Consider the following 20,187-nt stretch of genomic DNA (forward strand, 5'->3'; position numbering starts at 1 on the left):
CTTTTCTAGTTCCTTTACGTGTAAAGGAAGGTCATGTACTTGAGACTTTCCTTGCTCCTTGAGGTAGGCCTGTATTGCAATATACTTTCTTCTCAAACTGTTCCAAAAAACAGAAATAGAAGGAAAACTTACAAATTCATTCTATGAGGTCAGCATTATCTTTATTTCAAAACCAGACAAAGATCCTACTAAAAAGGAGAATTACAGGCCAATACCTATCAAAACGGCCATCTATGAAAGACCCACAGCTAATTTCATCCTCAATGGGGAAAGGCTGAGAGGTTCTCTTCTATAGAGAGTAAGAAGACAGGAATATCTACTCTCACCATTACTGTTTTAACATACTGGAAGTGTTAGCCTCAGCAATTAGACAACACAAAGAAATAAAAAGCATTCAGATCAGCAAGGAAGAAGTCAAACTCTCACTATTCGCAGATGACATGATCCCCTATGTAGAAAATGCAAAAGACTCCATCAAATAATTGCTAGAATTGATACACAAATTCAACAAAGTTGCAAGATATAATATCAATGTATAGAAATCTGTTGCATTTCTATACACCAATAATGAAGCAGCAGAAAAAGAAATCAAGGAATCGATCCCATTTACAATTGCACCAAAAACCATAAGATACCTAGAAATAAACCTAATCAATGATCTAAAAGATCTGTACTCTGAAAACTATAGGACACTTATGAAAAAAATTGAGGAAGACATAAAGAAATGGAAAAACATTCCATGCTTGTGGACTGGAAGAACAAACATTGTTAAAATGTTTGGGGCGCCTGGGTGGCTCAGTGAGTTAAAGCCTCTGCCTTCAGCTCAGGTCATGATCCCAGGGTCCTGGGATCAAGCCCTACACTGGGCTCTCTGCTTGGTGAAGAGCCTGCTTCCTCCTCTCTCTCTGCCTGCCTCTCTGCCTACTTGTCATCTGTCTGTCAAATGAATAAATAAAATCTTTAAAAAAAATGACCATACTACCTGAAGGAATCTATGCATTTAATGCAATCCCAATCGAAATACCACCAGCAGTTTTCACAGACCTAGAACAAACAATCCTAAAATTTGCATGGAACCACAGAAGACACCAAATAGCCAAAGCAACCTTGAGAAAGGGGGGGGGGGGGGAAGCCTGGAGGCATCACAATTCCAGATTTTAAACTATATTACAAAGCTGTAATCACCAAGACAGTATGGTGCTGGCACAAAAGCAGATACATAGATCAATGGAACAGAATAGAGAGCCCAGAAATGGACCCTCAACTCAGTGGTCAACTAATCTTTGACAAAGCAGGAAAGAATGTCCAATGGAAAAAAGACAGTCTCTTCAACAAATGGTGTTGGGACAGCCACATGCAGAAGAATGAAACTGGACCATTTCCTTACACCACACAGAAAAATATATTCAAAACGGATGAAAGATCTAAATGTGAGACAGGAAACCATCAGAATACTAGAAGAGAACACAAGCAGCAGCCTCTTTGACCTTGCCCAAAGTAAGTTCTTACGACACATTGCTGGAGGCAAGGGAAAAAACAGCAATGAACTATTGGGGTTTCATCAAGATAAAAATCTTCTGCACAGCGAAGGAAACAATCAACAAAGCTAAAAGACAACCTATGGAATGGGAGAAGATATTTGCAAATAACATAAAATGTTATATATTTTATAACATAAAATATATAAATAAAGGGTTAGTATCCAAAATCAATAAAGAACTTGTCAAATCAACACCCAAAAAATAAATAATCCAGTTAAGAAATGGGTAGAAGACATGAACATTTTTCCAAAGAAGACATACAGATGACTAACAGCACATGAAAAGATGTTCAACATCACTTGCCATCAGACAAACACAAATCAAAACCACAACGAGATACCACCTTACACCAGTCAAAATGGCTAAAAGTAACAGCACAGGAAACAACAGGTGTTGGTGGGGATGTGGAAAAAGGAGAACCCTCCTACACTGTTGGTGGGAGTGCAAACTAGTGCAGCCACTCTGGAAAACAGTACGGAGGTTCCTCAAAAAGTTAAAAATAGAACTACTGCATGACCCAGCAATTGCATTACTAGGTATTTACCCAAAGGATACAAAAATACAGATTCGAAGGGGTACATGCACACTGACGTTAATAGAAACATTATCAACAACAGTCAAACTATGGAAAGAGTATAAATATATATCTACTAATGAATGGATAAAGAAAATGGGGGGAGGGGAGTGTATAATAGAATATTACTCAGCCATCAAAAAGAATGAAATCTTACCATTTACAATGACATGGTTGGAGCTAGAGTATATTATGCTAAGAGAAATAAGTCAGTCAGAGAAAGACAAATACCATATGATTTCACTCATATGTAGAGTTTAAGAAACAAAACAGATGAACATGAAGGAGGAAAAGAGAGAGGGAAGCAAACCATAAGAGACTCTTAACTATAGAGAACAAATTGAGGGTTGATGGACGGAGGGAGGTGGGGAATAAGCAAACTGGGTGATAGGTATTAAGGAGGGCACTTGTGTTGAGCATTGGGTGTTACATGTAAGTGATGATGAATCATGAAATTCTACACCTGAAACCAATTTTACCATATATGTTAATTAGAATTTAAATAAAATTTTGAAATAAAAAAATTATTTACTTTTATAAATAAAAAATAAAATGTCTTATATACTTAGCTTTAGAAATTTTGATTAGCAAACATTAAGATAAAAACTTAAAATTAAAAATTTACTATTTAAAATTCATTAAATTGTATAATAATTTCTAATTGATAGATTTTATTTATTTTTTCATTAGAGAGAGAGAGAGCAAGAGCACACAAGCGGGGGAGAGGGAGAAGCTAAGCAGAAGCCCAATGTGGGACTTGATCCCAGGACCCTGAGATCATGACCTGAGCCGAAGGCAGATGCTTAACTGGCTGAGCCACCCAGGTGCCATGTAGACTTTATTTTTTTATATGGTTTTAGGTACATAGAAAAAATTGAGCATATTGTACAAAGAGTTCCATATACTCTCTCTCCCACACATTTTTCCCTATTATTATCTTCTTACATTGGAGCAGTACATTTGTTACAATTAAAGAACCAATATTGACACATCATTAACTAAAGTCCATAACTCACGTTAGGGTTCATTCTTTGTGTTGTACGGTCTGTGGGTCTTGAGAAATGCACAAGGACATGTACCCACAATAGAGTGTCACTGGAATAGTTCCACTGCCCTAAAACTCCTCTATTCATCTTTATTTGAGCCCCTGGCAACCACTGATCTTTTTACTGTCTTTACAGTTTTGCTTTTTCCAGATGCCACATAATAGGGAACATGCAGTACGCAGCCTTCTCAGATTGCCTTCTTTCACTTAGCGATATGAACTTAAAGTGCCTGTATGTCTTTTTGTGGCTTGATAGCTCAACACCCCATTGTACGAATGAAATAGGATACACCAATTTGTTTGTTCATTCACCTGTTGAAGAGGATGTTAGGTTGCTTTCCATTTGGGGCAATGATGAATAAAGCTGCTATAGACATCTGTGTGCAGGTTTTGTGTGGACATAAGTTTCTGACTCATTTAAGGAAATGCCTACACGTGTGATTGCTGGATCATATGGTAACACTGTGTTTAGCTTTGCAGGAGATTGCCAAACTGTCTTCTGAGGTGGAAGTAGCAATCCAAAGTGCCATTTGCATTCCCAACCAACAATGAATGAGAGTTCCTACTACTCCACATCCTCGTCAGTGTTTGGTATTTTCAGTTTTGGGGATTTTAGCCATTCTAATTTTTTTTTTATTGTGTTATGTTAGTCACCATACATCATTAGTTTTTGATGTAGTGTTCCAAGATTCATTGTTTATGTACAATACCCAGTACTCCAAGCAATCTGTGCCTTCCTTAATACCCACCACCAGCATCCATCCCCCCTCCCCCTCTCCTCTAAAACCCTCAGTGTGTTTCTCAGAGTCCACAGTCTCTCATGGTTCATCTCCCCCTCCAATTTACCCCCTTCACTTTTCCTTTCTTTCTCCTAATGTCCTCCATGCTATACGTTATGCTCTACAAGTAAGTGAAACCATATAATTGACTATCTCTGCTTGACTTATTTGGCATCGCATAATCCCCTCCATTTCCATCCATGCTGATGGAAAAGTTGAGTATTCATCCTTTCAGGTGGCTGAGTAATATTCCATTGTGTATATGGACCACATCTTTATCCATTCGTCTGTTGAAGGGAATCTTGGCTCCTTCCACAGTTTTAAGCCCTTCTAATTAGCAGTACCTCAGTGTTGCTTGAATTTGTGATGCCCTAATAACAGAGGAGTTGAACACATTTCTAGGTACTTATTTGCCACCTATACATCTTCATCAGTGAGGTGTCTGCCCAGATCCTTTGCCCCTTTTTTAATTGGGTGGTTTTCTTATTGATGAGTTTTAAGAGTTCTTTCTAGGGGCACCTGGGTGGCTCAGTCAATTAAGTGTCTGCCTTCAGCTCAGATCATGATCCCAGGGTCCTGGGATCGAGCTCTACATTGGGCTCCCTGCTCAGCTAGGAGTCTTCTTCTCCCTCTGCCTCTGCCTGTTGTTCCCCTGGCTTGTACCCTCTCTCTGGCAAATAAATAAATATTTGTTTAAAAACACACAAAAAGGGTGCCTGGGTGGCTCAGTGGGTTAAGCCGCTGCCTTCGGCTCAGGTCATGATCTCAGGGTCCTGGGATCGAGTCCCGCATCGGGTTCTCTGCTCCGCGGGGAGCCTGCTTCCTCCTCTCTCTCTCTCTCTCTGCCTGCCTCTCTGCCTACTTGTGATCCCTCTGTGTCAAATGAATAAATAAAATCTTTAAAAAAAAAAAAAAAACACACACACACAAAAACGAAGTGTTGATCAAAAGACCAAAAAAAGTGGGGAGGGCACCTGGGTGACTCAGTTGGCTAAGGGACAATGTCTCCATCTCAGGGTCATGAGTTCAAGTCCCCAAAGCCTACTTTAATTTAAAAAACAAAAACGGGGGCGCCTGGGTGGCTCAGTGTTTTAAAGCCTCTGCCTTCGGCTCAGGTCATGATCCCAGGGTCCTGGGATTGAGCTCCTCATCAGGCTCTCTGCTCAGCGGGGAGCCTGCTTCCTCCTCTCTCTCTGCCTGCCTCTCTGCCTCCTTGTGATCTCTGTCTGTCAAATAAATAAATAAAATCTTTAAAAAAAATAAAATAAACATAAAAAAATAAAAAACAAAACAAAACAAAAAAAGATCTACTCAAGACTAGCTAGCACCCAGAACAAATTTTATGTGATTAGGCTCAAGCTACACAAACTGCTTTTTGAAAAGGAAAAACAAAGCAACAAAACAAACAAACAAATAAAAACCACACACACACAAGAAAAACGAAGAGTTTTAGTTTAATTCCACGTGAATTTAACATAAGAAAAAAATGATGTTGAAAGAAATAGTGAATTTTTGATAAATACTTTTTCGCCTTAAGAAATATTAGTTGTGGGATGCCTGGGTGGCTCAGTCAGTTAAGCATCTGCCTTCAATTCAGGTCATGATCCTGGGGTCCTGGGATCCCTGCTCAGTAGGAAGCCTCTTCTCCCTCTGCCTCCCTGCTCTCTCTGTCTCTATCTCTCTGACGAAGAAATAAAATCTTAAAAAAAAAAGAGAGAGAGAGAGAAAAGAAATTATTTGCTATAGGACTCTTTCGGGCCCAGCGTTAAAAAAATAAATAAATGAAGATAGTGAAAACTGTTAAGAGGTTGGAATATTATGTATTATTTTTATTTTTTTTTAAAGATTTTATTTATTTATTTGACAGAGAGAGAGATCACAAGTAGGCAGAGAGGCAGGCAGAGAGAGAGGAGGAAACAGGCTCCCTGCTGAGCAGAGAGCCCGATGTGGGACTTGATCCCAGGACCCTGAGATCATGACCTGAGCCGAAGGCAGCGGCTTAACCCACTGAGCCACCCAGGCGCCCTATGTATTACTTTTAAATGCATGTTTATTTTATATAGTATCCATTGTCCCTGTACTAGAACACAGGTAATTATTAACACAGCTACACTTTTCTCTTTTTGCCCCTCTTAATATTTTTTTTTTTTTTGCTTACATCATTTTCACTTTATCCAGGTTTCTAGTATTCCCCCTCCTTTGTGCAACCATTTACTCTCTTACTCTTCCTTTTACTCTTTAATTCCTTTTACTCTCCCGCCTTATCCTCCCCATACTATAATGAACTGTGAGCACTTGTACCACAGCATTGTTGTTCCTGAGTTCTTTGTTTTGTTTCATCTCTTCTTTAAATGGATTTACCTCTGAGGAGTTTTCCAAGAAGGGCTGATGGCTCCTGCGTGCTTTCCTTCCTGACTTCTCTCATGTTGAAACATGTCTGACGACCTCTTTTTCATGTTGAAACATGTCTGACGACCTATACTTTACTAAGAACTTCACTAAGGATAATATTCCTGGGTCGCGCTTGGTTTCCCTCAGCTCTTGACAGACATGGCTTCACGGTTTCTTGGCTTTGAGTGTCTCTGAGAACAAGTCGGAGGCCGGTCTAACTCTTCACCCCTCCCACCTTTTCCTGGACACCTGAATAGTCTCTCTTCATTTTTCAAGTTGTTAAGTAAATCAGAATGTAGATAGTTTTGACTGCCATCATGTTTAATAAGTTGATCCAACCATTTTTTGCCTCAAAACTCTATTCTTCTTTCATCTCCAGGCAATGTTTTGGATTCTGTCTCCGAGGGTTCTTTCTGTTCCTACGTTGGCGTCTCTGCTCCAAAACCATCAAGGGATTGTCTTTGCTCTCCTGTATGTCTGTCATTGCCTCTAGTTTGAAAGTCTTTTTGTCTCTTTCTCTGCATTAGGAGAGTCTAGCCTCTCCACCAAAGTTTGGCCACCATAGAGTTTATTTATTACATATCTATTAGCATTAACTCTTCTTTAGTTCTGTAGTCTTCTCTTCAACCCATTTTGCTGTCCTGGCTTATCATCTCATAGGTCTTATTATATTTAATTAATATTCCATATGTTATTAGAGCGTAAATAGGCCCCTGTTTGCAAGTGGTATTTTCTCCTCTACTGGTATCTTTCTATATCATTTATTTTGATACTTATTTGACATTTTTTGAGTACCTGCCACTGCAAGATGGTGTTCTTTGGCGATACCACGAAACAGGAGAACTTGCTCTCACGGTGGTGTTTACGTTGTGCGTGCACTGAGCTTCTGCACACTCGCGGTATGTGGCTCTGTGTTCGGGTTTGCAAAGATGTGTTTACACTACATCTCCTCGTTTCCCTGATGGTGAACCCGAACTGTGCTGCCCATGTCCTTCATCTGTCTAGTAAAGTGAGACTGAATTTTCCTTGACATTTATTATTTTCCCATTATCTGGAACCAGTTTGAATTCCCTTCAGAGCTTTAGATTAAATTACCCATGTTGATTTTAATCCACTTTTCTGTAGCCTGGAGATAGAATTGTGTGGTTAAAGATATGGACTTCAACCTTACAATTGGGAATTCAGTTTGTTGTCATAACAAACTTTTCTTTACAAAGGCAAGGGAAACAAAAGCAAAAATGAACTTTTGGGCCTTCATCAAGATAAAAAGCTTCTGCACAGCAAAGGAAACAGTCAACAAAACTAAGAGGGAGCCCCTGGAATGGGAGAAGGTTTTTGCAAATGACACTGCAGATAAAGATCTATAAAGAACGTCTCAAACTCAACACTCAAAGAATAAATAACCCAGTCAAAAAATGGGCAGAAGACATACTCTGTTTGACTTACTTCGCTTAACATAATCCCTTGCAGGTCCATCATGACCTGCGCCAAAGGCAGATGCTTTAATGACTGAGCCACCCAGGCACCCCTATAAAGGTAATTTTTAATTACAAATTATATAACTACATTTTCAAAAAGTTAGAAATGGATATGATCACCTATATATGATTCTATTGGAAACTATTTGTGTGTGTGTTTGTTTTTTGAGTAACTGGACCATTACCTAAAGATGAAAAACCTGAGGAACCAATAGAACAACGATAGTCTCTATAGTAACCTACAAAAACATCCATCATGTGACTCTGGAAACTCTTAACTGACTCTTTAAAAGAAACCCACTAAGGTTTTCCTGATAGATCCACACAAATGAGCAATCCTAAAGGTGTTCCATGTCATAGTTGTATTTCAGGATAAAAATAACCATATGGTTATAATCCATGCACAAGGATAATTTCATTTATGTCCAAATTGAAAAGATGGCCTCCATCTCTCCCTCATCTTCTTCTCAGTCAAGAATCATATTAGTTTCTTGGGTGGAATGCCAAGGAACGATGTCAAGTATCAGAACTAAAGTGTTTCCTCTCTAGGTTGTCTCCCAAATGCCATAAGAAGGCGAGAGGGAGGACCTTTACCAAATTCAATAAAGACAAAATTGTCTCACGTATCCACAAAGAACCTTTTCAAAGCGTATTGCAGATTCTCAAGGAACTAAGTACAGAATGATAGTACCAACTTCGATTAAAGAATACTTCTACATTCAAGCAGAATACATATCTTTGAGTTTCCTGGTAGCCAGGAAAAAAAAGAAAAGAAAATAGGTATCATATTTTCCTTGCCTTGTAAGTGTTTTCCAGACTATTGAAAGACTCAAAATTTCATTTTTGAACCCTGAAATTGTCCGGAAAGGACAATTCTTACATGGATCTCTATGTATAGGACCACGAACAATGTAATAGACAATATTCTCAGTAATAGTTTTAATGAAAAAGCAAGGACAAATCTACTTATAACTGTTTCTTCTGTGATCCCAGATATGAAGACAACAAAGCAAGATGTTTTATGAAGTCAGTGCCACAAAAGGAGCTCCCAAAATTTCCGTCTAGATTCGTGAATCCATTGTGTGACTTTCTTCTCCGTGTTCTATTTTCCACTGCTCCTGCCTTTGTCCTTTTTCTCTGATTCTGTTTCTCTCTCAGGAATGAAAGCATCATCTGTTATGAGCCCTTGTTCAACAAGCCATGTTGACAGCCAGAACAGATTGAGGAAGCGGTCCTCAGAGGCAGGTCCCGGTGAAAGCAGGAAGCGGAAACCATTTTTCCTTTGACACACTCCTCTCCGTGGCCTTTAGATCCCCAACCTGAATTGGGTCCTCACTGCCCTAGCGGCTTACTGCCTACTATGTCCCATGCAGGTTCACTGCTTCAAATAGTGCCACAGCCTTAAGATTACTTCCTCCTTTTATTTCCTATCAAAACCTCCCTTTCCTCGGGGCTGAGGGCAGCATCAAAAGGAGAAGGGAGTTGGGGGAAATTGGAAGGGGAGGTGAACCATGAGAGACCATGGACTCTGAAAAACAATCTGAGGGGTTTGAAGGGGCAGGGGGTGGGAGGTTGGGGGAACCAGGTGGTGGGTAATAGAAAGGGCACCGATTGCATGGAGCACTGGGTGTGGTGCAAAAACAATGAATACTGTTATGCTGAAAATTAATTAATTAATTTTTAAAAAGGAAATGACATATATCAATCCAGGTTCAGTCGGAGAAGCAGAACCACAATGAGCTGGGGCATAAGGGAGTTGGAATTAGACCTTTCACGGTGATGGGAGGAGCTGAGAAGCACAGGTTGGAAAGGAAGAGAGATCAGTCATCTGAGAAGTAGGTCTGTTACCACAGTGGGATGCAAAGGGGAAGATGGTAGAGAAATCTACAAGGAGCAGTTGCCTGCTGTATAGGCTGTGGGCTGCTGGGCTGGGGGGGCGGGGGGTTGCTGTTAGTCCTCAAGGTCAGCGCTTAGACAGATGAGCTGGTCTAGGGTAGGGAAGGGCTAGGACAGGCTGGAACCCGCTGGTACCCCTTCACCTGTCGCTGCATTTAACCATGATGACAGTCTAGAAGTAATGGCTGGGCTTCTCTTCCAGCTCCCAAATTTTATGCTGGTTTTGCCTTTTGGCTAACTCTAACCTAAACCATACAGAAAAAAAGATTTGGAAACACTGTTCCCATTTAAGTCGCTTGGTGGATACATTTCCTAAGTTCCTCTCCCTTAACCATTCAGCTGCATAAAGAAATATGCACCCATTTACCCTGTGGCCTCAAAAACCCCAAACTTGGTGCACCTGGGTGTCTCAGTTATTAAGCATCTGCCTTTGGCTCAGGTCATGATCCCAGGGTCCTGGGATCAGCCCTGCGTAGGGCTCCCAGCTCAGCGGGAAGGCTGCTTCTCCCTCTCCCACTCCCCCTGCTTGTGTTCCCTATCTCTGTCTCTGTCTCTGTCTCTCTCTCTGTCAAGTAAATAAATAAAATCTTTCAAAAAAAAAAAAAAAAAAAAACTCCAACCTCACCTCCATGTCGGCCCTGGAAAGTGCATACCCCAGACGGAGGAACAGGGCTTTCCCTGGACGCCCAGCTCATCAGCCACTCCCGCGCTTCAAATGATCAAAGGCTCCCAGCTGCTCTCAGGACCAAGTCCAAGATCCCCCACCCAGCATTCAAGGCCTCCCTGGTCTGGGCTCACTTCACTTCTCCTGCCTTGTTTCCTGTCATTCATCACTCACGCCTGCCTCTAGAAGTCTCCTTTCCAGCACACTCCTGTTGGCCCCTGACTCCCTTGTGTGCTTGCTGGTTCCCCGCATTTTTTCCTGGTGTTCCTCTTCTCTGCACTACTTCTTTGCCCAATTCACATGCCTGTCACATCCCTGAAGTACATCCCCCACACGTCATCATTGTTTGTGTGGAGGCTGAGAAAAATTAAGGCCATCCCACCTCAGGTTTAGCCTTAGCATAAGTACAGCCATCTTAGCTCCGGCAGCCATCTCAGACCCTTGTGCCCAAGGGCTGAACTTTCCCCTACTTTACTTTAGTTCTAAGAAGCCCCACCCTGCTTTAGTTCCAGAGACCCCAACCCTGCTTTAGTAAACAGGAAGCCCCACCCTGCTTTGGTTCCAGAAACCCCCACCCTGCTTTAGTAACAGGAATCCCCACCCTGCTTTAGTAACAGGAACCCATAAATACCCGTGCCTTAACTAAGCTCGGGGTCCAAGTCCCTACTCCGCTATGTCGGGTAAACTTGGGCCCAAGCTTAAGCTTGTTGAATAAACCCTCTTGTGATTGCTTCGGTGCTTGGCTCCTTGGTGGTCTCTCGGACGCGAAAACTCGAATACAACAGTTTGTACCATTAGGTCCACCTTTCCGCTTTGTGTTGTGTTGGTGTTTAGTCTGGCTTTCCCAGGCAGCCTATGAGCTCCGCATGGCACACTGTCAGAAGCCTACCCCAGCCTTTCTCCTCTTCCGACTCATCAACTCAAGACGAGTTATATCTGGAGGAATCACCATTACACTAAACCAGTCATGGTGACCCCATTGTCCTTTCCCAGTGAGTGATCTAAGGTTGGGCACATGGCTCAGTTCTGGTCAGTAGGATGTATAGAAAAAACACCAAGGAGCTTGCTGTTCCTCTTCGTATACATACCATGCGAGGACGCAGCGAGAAGGCAGCCAGCTGCCAGCCGGAGAGAGCTCTAACCAGACACTGAGCCCTGCAAACCTTGACCTTGGACTGCCAGTCTCCAAAACTGAGAAAATAAATTTGGGTTGTTTAAGCCACCCCATTTGTACTAATTTGTTATAGCAGCTCAAATTGATAATTGATATATCCTTAAATATCTAAGACTTAGTGAATGCTTATCATATGCAAGACACTGTTTTAAGTATTTTTATTTTTTAAAGATTTTTATTATTTAGAGAGAGCGTGCATGTGTGCGTGTGGAGGGAGGGGCAGAGGGAGAGACAGAATCTGAAGCAGACTCTGCACAGAGCCCAGTGCGGGGCTCAGTCCCAAGACCCTGAGCTGAAATCAAGAGTTAGACACTTAACGACTGAGCCACTCAGGTGCCCTGTTCTAAATATTTTTAAAGGACCAATTCATTTTTTAAAAAATTTTATTTACTTATTTGACAGGGAGAGACACGGTGAGAGAGGGTACACAAGCAGGCAGAGGGAGATGGAGAAACAGGCTTCCCGTCGAGCAGGGAGATCGGTGGGGCTCAATCCCAGGACCCTGGGAGCATGACCTGAGGTGAAGGCAGAGGCTTAACGACTGAGCCACCCAGGTGCCCCATAGCACCAATTCATTTAATATTCACAACTTCCCAGTGAAGTAGGTACAAGTACGATCATACCCATCATACAGATAAGCAATCTCAGGCACAGAAAGCCTGAGAAGCTCACCCCAGATCACAAAGCTGATAAATGGCAGAGCTGTGATTTGAACCGAGGTTGTCTGGCTGCTGAGGTCACACTTAGCCACTACGTTCTGCTGCTTCACAACGGCTGTCCTGGGTATCTTACCCACCTGAAAATTCTCAGAGGTCAGCACAGTGCCTGACACTTGTTAAAGCATTTCTTAGTCTCTGAGGTGCCCCGCGTCAGCCATCCTTTGTCAGCAGTCCTCTAACTTCACCCTCACGACAAGCTTAGCAGGGGGTGGCTGACTGGCTGGCTTTTCCCTGGGCTGAGGGGAGCGCCTAGAAGGCGGGACTATCGACCTCAAACGAAGACAAGTTGGTCACTCCACCTGTCAGGTCAGTTCACAATTGCATTACAACTTTCATTGCCCAAGGCACTTTTGCTTTGAAGGACCCCTCCCACTGTCATAGATTTTTGTGGGGGCCCCAAAATTTGTTTTTTTAATGATAGGAGAAAAAAACTGAAACCTTTTCTTCAACCCTGAAGGTTCATTTTTTTTCTTCTTCTCACTTTAAAAGAAATCAAAGCGCCTTAGTGGGGGTCCTAAAAAGATGATGAGCCCTCGTCACTGTGCCCACGTGCCTCTTGGTCCTAATGGATGCACTGGCTCTAGGTTATAAGCTATCAGGATCCCCATTTCACAGAGATTTTAAGTAATTGTCAAATAGTCAAACATCTAGAAAATAATGGAACCAGGATTTGAGTTCACGCTGTTTCCCTACAGAGCCTATACTTGTAACCGTTGTAGCAGTGTTTTCCAACATCTTTGTTGGGGACCCACAATCAGAAATAAATTCTATAACACAATGCCACACACACACACACGTACAAATATAGCTGAATCGAAAGTTTCGTGTAACAAATTTACCCTTACTACACATAATTCACATTGATGCTTTCTATTCTACTGCTTTGGTTTTATTTCATTGTTTTAAGTGTCAGTTGCAGCCCAACAGAATTCATGACCCCTGTCAATAGGTTGTGACCTACAACTTGGAAAACCTTGCATCCCACTCTAATACCATTTAATTTTTTTTTTTTTTTTTTTTTTTTGGAATGAATGTCTTGGGTGTAGGGACAGGATAGGAACATCACCCAATACAAATATTTTCAACCAAAAAACTATCCATTTGTGGGGCACCTGACTGGCTGTCAGGAGAGCATGCAACTCTTGATCTTGGGGTCATGAGTTGGAGCCCCAACTTGGGAGTAGAGCTTATTTAAAAAAAAAAAAAAATCTCAAAACCTCATTCCAAATCTCTGTACTCTGTACCATCCCACAGTACCTCCACTGGAAAGGGAATAAATTTTGAAGGAAAAAAAAAACCTCAGTTTTACCTGTCTCTTTAACAACTGAACTAACATGAAAAGGAAGTATGTGTTAGTTTAGAAAGGCGATGACAGTGGATGATTAAATATACTGAAGTATCTGCTTTCTAGAAAGAATGGAATGTGGTAAGAGCTTTGACTTTATACTGCTCTGACTCAAATAAGTCTTCCCATTCCATCCCTCTTCTGCAATTTGTAAGGCTGAAAGGGCAGGAAACCAGGCTTCAGAGAATTCATGAACCCAGGGGCTAACATGAGACAGCCCAATCTCTTAGGTCTGTGTATGCCTGTTTCCTCCCTGATTAATCAAACATGAGCCTTTCACGGGGTTTCCTTCCCTCTGTACTACAGGGAAATGTGAATTTCAAGCTGGCTATGTAGATAAATATTTGTTACTAAACTAGACCTAAAATGCAGATCAGGTAATGTAAATATACTGTTGGGTTGATTTAAAATCCCTCTGATGCCTGTAGGACTTCTGAACCCCAAAGACTCAAGTACATAGTTAGATGTTCTCTAGTGACACTGAGGAGCTAGCCTCCCCATCCTACGTTAGGGGACTGGGACCCTCTGATAACCAGCTGTTCGCTCAAGGTCTAGACTCACACTGGCATCAAAGAGCAATAGGTCAATAACGGATGAATTAAGCCCTACGTGAAGGAGGGCTTAGATTAAGGAAATTCAGACCAAGAAGCTATAAAACCCAGGCTTTCCTCAAATGAGGGCTTAGAGAAGGAGGGGACACAAGAAGAGGAAGAGGAAAGAACGTTGAAGACACAGGGACAGAGCTGGCATAGTGAGAAGGACTCAGAAGAGTCCTTCTGAGGTAGGGGTGTAGGCTCTGGCTGTCATGGTGTCTCACCCGCTGCCTGATTTTGGCCACAGCCTTCCCTTTCTGAGCCCCAGATTCCTCAACTATAAACTGAGTCCTCTCTGCTCAATGGCATTAAAGGTTCCTTTTGGCTCCCAAATTTCAAAATTCCCAGATCTGAACAACTGACGGTCCTAACTACGTCAGGCTACGCATGCAGCAGTTACAGGAGGAAGGCAGAGAGGAGGGAATTTCCTTTTGGAATTTTGACATGCCCAAAGATGTTGGGACCCACATCTTCACCGGATGGCACTGCTTTCCTGGGGCTGGGGTTAGTAATCCCAGTTCCTTCCCTAATTTGCCAGATATTCTAAGGAGAAGCCCCACCGAGCATTGTACTTCTTATGTTCCTGATTATAAGGACAACTGTACCAGGCAATGTGATCATTTCTTTTTATGTGCATGATCTCACTTTGTCAAGGACATTAAGTGGCCCACCCGAAATCATTCAGGTGAGAGGTGGTAGGGGTTGGGTTTGAACCCAGCTATGTCTGCCTCCAATGTTCATGTTCTTTCTAGATCATGAGGCTATACAAGTGGGATTTGCAAGAAATAAGCCCCCTCCTACCCCACCCATTTTGGCATATCAGGAGGATTAAGATATATATCTCCCTGGACACTTTTTATTTCTTTATTATTTATAGCACACCTTTTTTAAAAAGATTTTATTTATCTATTTATTTGGCAGAGAGAGATCGCAAGCAGACAGAGAGGCAGGCAGCACAGGGAGAGGGGGAAGCAGGCTTCCTGCTGAGCAGAGAGCCCGATGTGGGGCTGGATCCCAAGACCCTGAGATCATGACCTGAGCCGAAGACAGAGGCTTAACCCACTGAGCCACCCAGGCGCCCCTATAGCACACCTTTTTTTAAAAGATTTTGTTTGTTTATTTGACTGAGAGAGAATTCATGTGTGCACAAGCAGGGGGAGAAGCAGGTTCCCCACTGAGCAGGGAGCCCGATGCAAGACTGGATCATAGGCCCCCTGGGATCATGGCCTGAGCCAAAGGCAGATGTTCAACTGACTGAGCCACGCAGGTGCCCCATAGCACACTTACTTCTTCTTCTTCTTCTTTTTTTTTTTTTTAAGCACACTTACTTCTTTAAGATTTATTTATTTAAGAGAGAAAGAGAGTGATGGGGGGCAGGGAGAAAGAGAGAGAGAGAATCTTAAGCAGACTCCCCACTGAACACAGAGCCTGACGCGGGGCTCCATCTCACAATGCTGAGGTCATGACCTGAGCTGAAATCAAGAGTTGGGCACTGAAAGGCTGAGCCACCCAGGCACCCCAACAGCACACTTACTTCTCAAAAGGGATCTAAGACAACTCAGAATATTAAAACATATACTATAGGACAGTTTTTATAAATCAAAGGATATAGAAATATACACACACATACACACACACAAATGAATGCAGGTTTAAAAAATGATAAAAACTGAGTAAGGTCTGTAGTCTACTTAACAAGAATGCACCAAAGTCAATTTCTAGCTTCGTTGTGCTACAGCTCTAGAAGGTGTCTCCTTTGGGGGAAGCCTTCACAAGATTTTGTACTATCTCTGCAACTTCCTGTGAGTCTATACTATTTCAAATGACAAATTTTAAATTATATGAGTTGGGGGAAATCGGAGGGGGAGACAAACTATGAGAAACTGTGGACTCTGAGAAACAAACTGAGTTTTGGAGGGGAGGGAGGTGAGGGTTGGGTGAGCCTGGTGGTGGGTGTTAAGGAGGGCATGGATTGCATGGAGCGCTGGGTGTGGTGCATAAACAATGAATTTTGGAACACACAGACACAAAAAATTAATTTAAAAAATAATAAAAAACAAAATTATATAAGCAAATAATAAAAAGATTAAAAGACTGTAAATAATCTTGATAAGAAAAAAGTAATTTAGATGAGAAGGAGCCTGGGATGGCATGTCAGGAGCTGCCGGCCTTCCACACTACATCTTCCTTCGTCTCCTGGGCACTCAGCTAGACCGATTTCCCAGCCTCCTTTAGAGTTAACAATGATCACGTGACTGAGTTTAGCCCGTAGAATGAGAGGAACTAATGGGACCCTTGCAGGCTGGTCTATAAAAACCTCCCAAATGCTTTCTTCCCTGCTCTTTCCCTGTATTAACTGAGCACATGACGGCCAGAGTAACAGTCGGTACCACATGGGAAAAGCCTAAGTGACTAATTACAGTGCAGGGGAGAGCTGCCCACTGACTTTTCTACCTTGGGCTGTTACAGGAACAGGAAATGAACTTCTACGTGTTCAAACCATACACTCTTTATGTTTCCCCCTTTACATTCTTTAAACTATTGAGGACTCAAAAAAGTTTTGCTTATATAGGCTACATCCAGTGAAATTTACTGTATGAAAAACTAAAACCGAAAAGTACTTAGAATACTTATTAATTACTTTAAGAGGAATGGATCCAGGGGCACCTGGGTGGCTCAGAGGGTTAAAGCCTCTGCCTTCAGCTCAGGTCATCATCCCAGGGTCCTGGGATCGAGCCCCCACATCGGGCTCTGTGCTCAGCAGGGAGCCTGCTTCCTCCTCTCTCTCTCTGCCTGCCTCTCTGCCTACTTGTGATCTCTATCTGTCATATAAATAAATAAAATCTTAAAAAAAAAATAGGAATGGATCTATTACATATTAACAGAAATAGCATTTTTTATTAAAAATATCTTCTAAAACAAAAAAATTACATTTTTCAAATGTATTTCTGGCTTAAAGTAGAAGACAGGCTAGATTGTCGTATCTGCTTCTGCATTTCATCTGTAACATAAGTTGTTTTGGTTTAAGTACATGAAAATATATTTAGGCTCACACAAATATGTAACAACAAGGAGGAATATTTTAATAGTTTTTTTTTTCAGATAATTCTGAATAGTCTCTGTATACTCCGTCTAAACTCTACAAGTGATAGTTTCTTAAAGGTTGGTTGCAATATGACATCTAAAACTGTATCAGTGAACTTTTCATATTCTCTTAAATTAAAATCCGCTGGTTTATTTTGTACTTTGAATGGATCTTTTACCCACGCATGATTTTAGAACCTCATCCACTGGTTGTTTAGAAATAGTGATTCACTGAGCCATGCACATCTTCCAGATGTTGACGCATTTTAATTCACAGTATTTTAAAAATCAATGTGTTAGTATCACCACCAATATTACCCCCCCCCCCCAAAAAAAGGTCTTTTAAGTATTGGAAGGTGTAAGTTTCAAAATGGCTGATACTAGTTTTCCAAAATTCTAATTTTCACTTAAAAGCCCGAGTGTTACCACTGGCAACAAATGCTCTCATTTGTTTTCCTTAAAGTAACAGGCTTGTTTCTTTCAAGAACCTGTCTGTCCAGTCCCCAAGCCTAAGTTATGAGCTTGTCATTCTTTCTAGTAAAACTGAAGTTCTATGGAAAAAGCCTCTAGTTCTTGCAGCTCCCAACTCGGCGAGGTACGGGCTTTTCCCTGAGAGACAGGAGTGCACTTCATTGTGCAAGAGCCGTATGAACACTCTCATTCTGCCACAAAGAATCCTGAAAGATGTGTATGCAGGGTCACAGCTACATAACATTAGGAGCTGTACTGCTCATCAAGGAGATTCTTTTTTTTTTTTTAAGATTTTATTTATTTATTTGACAGAGAGAGATCACAAGTAGACAGAGAGGCAGGCAGAGAAAGAGAGAGAGGAGGAAGCAGGCTCCCTGCTGAGCAGAGAGCCCGAAGTGGGCCTCAATCCCACGACCCTGAGATCATGACCCTGAGATCATGACCTGAGCCGAAGGCAGCGGCTTAACCCACTGAGCCACCCAGGCGCCCTCATCAAGGAGATTCTTAAGTGAAACTGGCGTTTCTTTTCACGAAAGTGCACGATGAAAACAATCTAACGCCCCCAGAACCACGGGACAGTTAGTGCCACTGTCTGGATTCATCCTGGGAACCCACCATGGCTTTTGCACCATTAATGCAAATATAAACACAGAGGAAAGGGCAAAGGAAGTCTTAATATTACTATTAAAAGAGTTTTGGGGCGCCTGGGTGGCTCAGTCTGTTAAGTGTCTCCTTGGGCTCAGGTCATGATTTAGAAGTCTTGGGATCGAGCCCAGCTGCTGGCTGTTGGGCTCCCTGCTCAGCATGAAGTCTGCTTCTCCCTCTGCCCCTCCCCCACCCCCATCCAGCTCATACTCTCTCTCTCAAATAAATAAATAAAATCTTTTTTATAATTTTTTTTAAAAAGGTTTTCAACTTCATGGATTCCCTTAAACAGTTGGGAAAGCACGTCACTCCCCTAGAGTTCCTCAGGCCATTCTCTGTCACCCAGGAGAGAATGCACAGCTTTCAGCTTACTCTTTTCTCTTTCTCATTAGTTGTCTCAGCTTGACCATTGGCAGGCCCTGAAAGACATGGACTCAGGGCTAACACATTTGCCTTCCTTTGATACCTTTGGAACACTGAGAATAGAAGCTAGATTATAATCATTATCTTTCTCCTTCTCTGATGACATGGTCTTTAAAAGGACACATTTTGGCATATTTTAGTGCTATTTTATGAAGTTTTCTCTTTTCCCTCTTTCTGTCTGCCTGCCTGCCCGTCTGTCATTTTTAGATGTCCTGGTATTCATAATAACAGTGCTGTCCCCAAATCATCAGGATTTCTGAATTTCATAACAGAAATTCCAGCAGCCCCAAAGGCTTCTGGGAAATTCTTGACCTGAAAGAGAAAGGAATGTCCCTTCTCTGGGAAAGCTGCCCGCTCATGTCTATCCGATTAAAATGGCCACGTGCAGCAAGGTCACAAAATCAAGGGAGCCCCACAGATGGGAATTCCAGACTCTTCCCCTTCCTCTGTGCTGTAGCCCCCCACACCTAGAGAGGTTTTATTTTTCTCTTTTTTCTGCTCTTTTCCTATTCCCATGTTTCTAACTCCTTCCTAGGGCCCAGATTGAACCCCTGAATTTGACTACCCCCTCCCTTATTGGTTAAACTGACTCTAGAAATCTCATACGATTCTATTACTTAATCCTCTGGTATTTGTTATCTAAGCTTTACTATATACTGCTTTGTGTTTAATTAGTCTTGCTGGTTTGGGAATTTACTTGAACCGGTGGTATTTGCTACTCTTAGTCTCATATGCTGCCAGTTTTCTTGAAGGGTTTTTAAATTAAAAGCCATAATCAACTCCCCACTTCGCACCTTGTGGAAGATGCCTTCTGTGATGTCACTGTGGCTCACTTCACCCCTTTCTGAGACCCTCCTCTCCCACCTTTCTGAATGGGACCTGGCAGCCATTTTTGTTATCAGCAGCCCTGCCCATCCCAGACCATAACTGAATGGATCGAGAGTAGACACCTGATGGAAATAGGTCAGTCAGAAGTTTTTCTCCCAAGAATATGCTGTTCGGCCTCAAATAAATGAGTCAGATTTTGCTGGCTGCTTGACTCAAAGATGGGTCAGTTCAGGAGCTGAGGGTGGGCAGAAAAATCAAGAAGGCGGATCTATTGAAGGGAAACAGGAAGCAGATGGGCAGAGAGGAGAAGAGATAGAGACCTCGCAGCTTTGGCAAGTCAGACGAAATCTTCTACTTAGGTTTCCAAAGTCTGTCCAGCTCCTGGTCCCAGGCCTTGGGAGACCCTGTTTCCTATGGGTTCTAGGAAAGTCCCTGTGGACTCCAGAAAACTTCCCCCTTTTGCCTAACCTAGCACCATTTTGACCAGGACCCACAACCTCTCCGATCCACGAGGTATCCTTCAAGACTAAGAACAAA

The sequence above is a fragment of the Mustela erminea genome, chromosome 1, assembly GCF_009829155.1.
Source record: "Mustela erminea isolate mMusErm1 chromosome 1, mMusErm1.Pri, whole genome shotgun sequence".
NCBI lineage: Eukaryota > Metazoa > Chordata > Mammalia > Carnivora > Mustelidae > Mustela > Mustela erminea.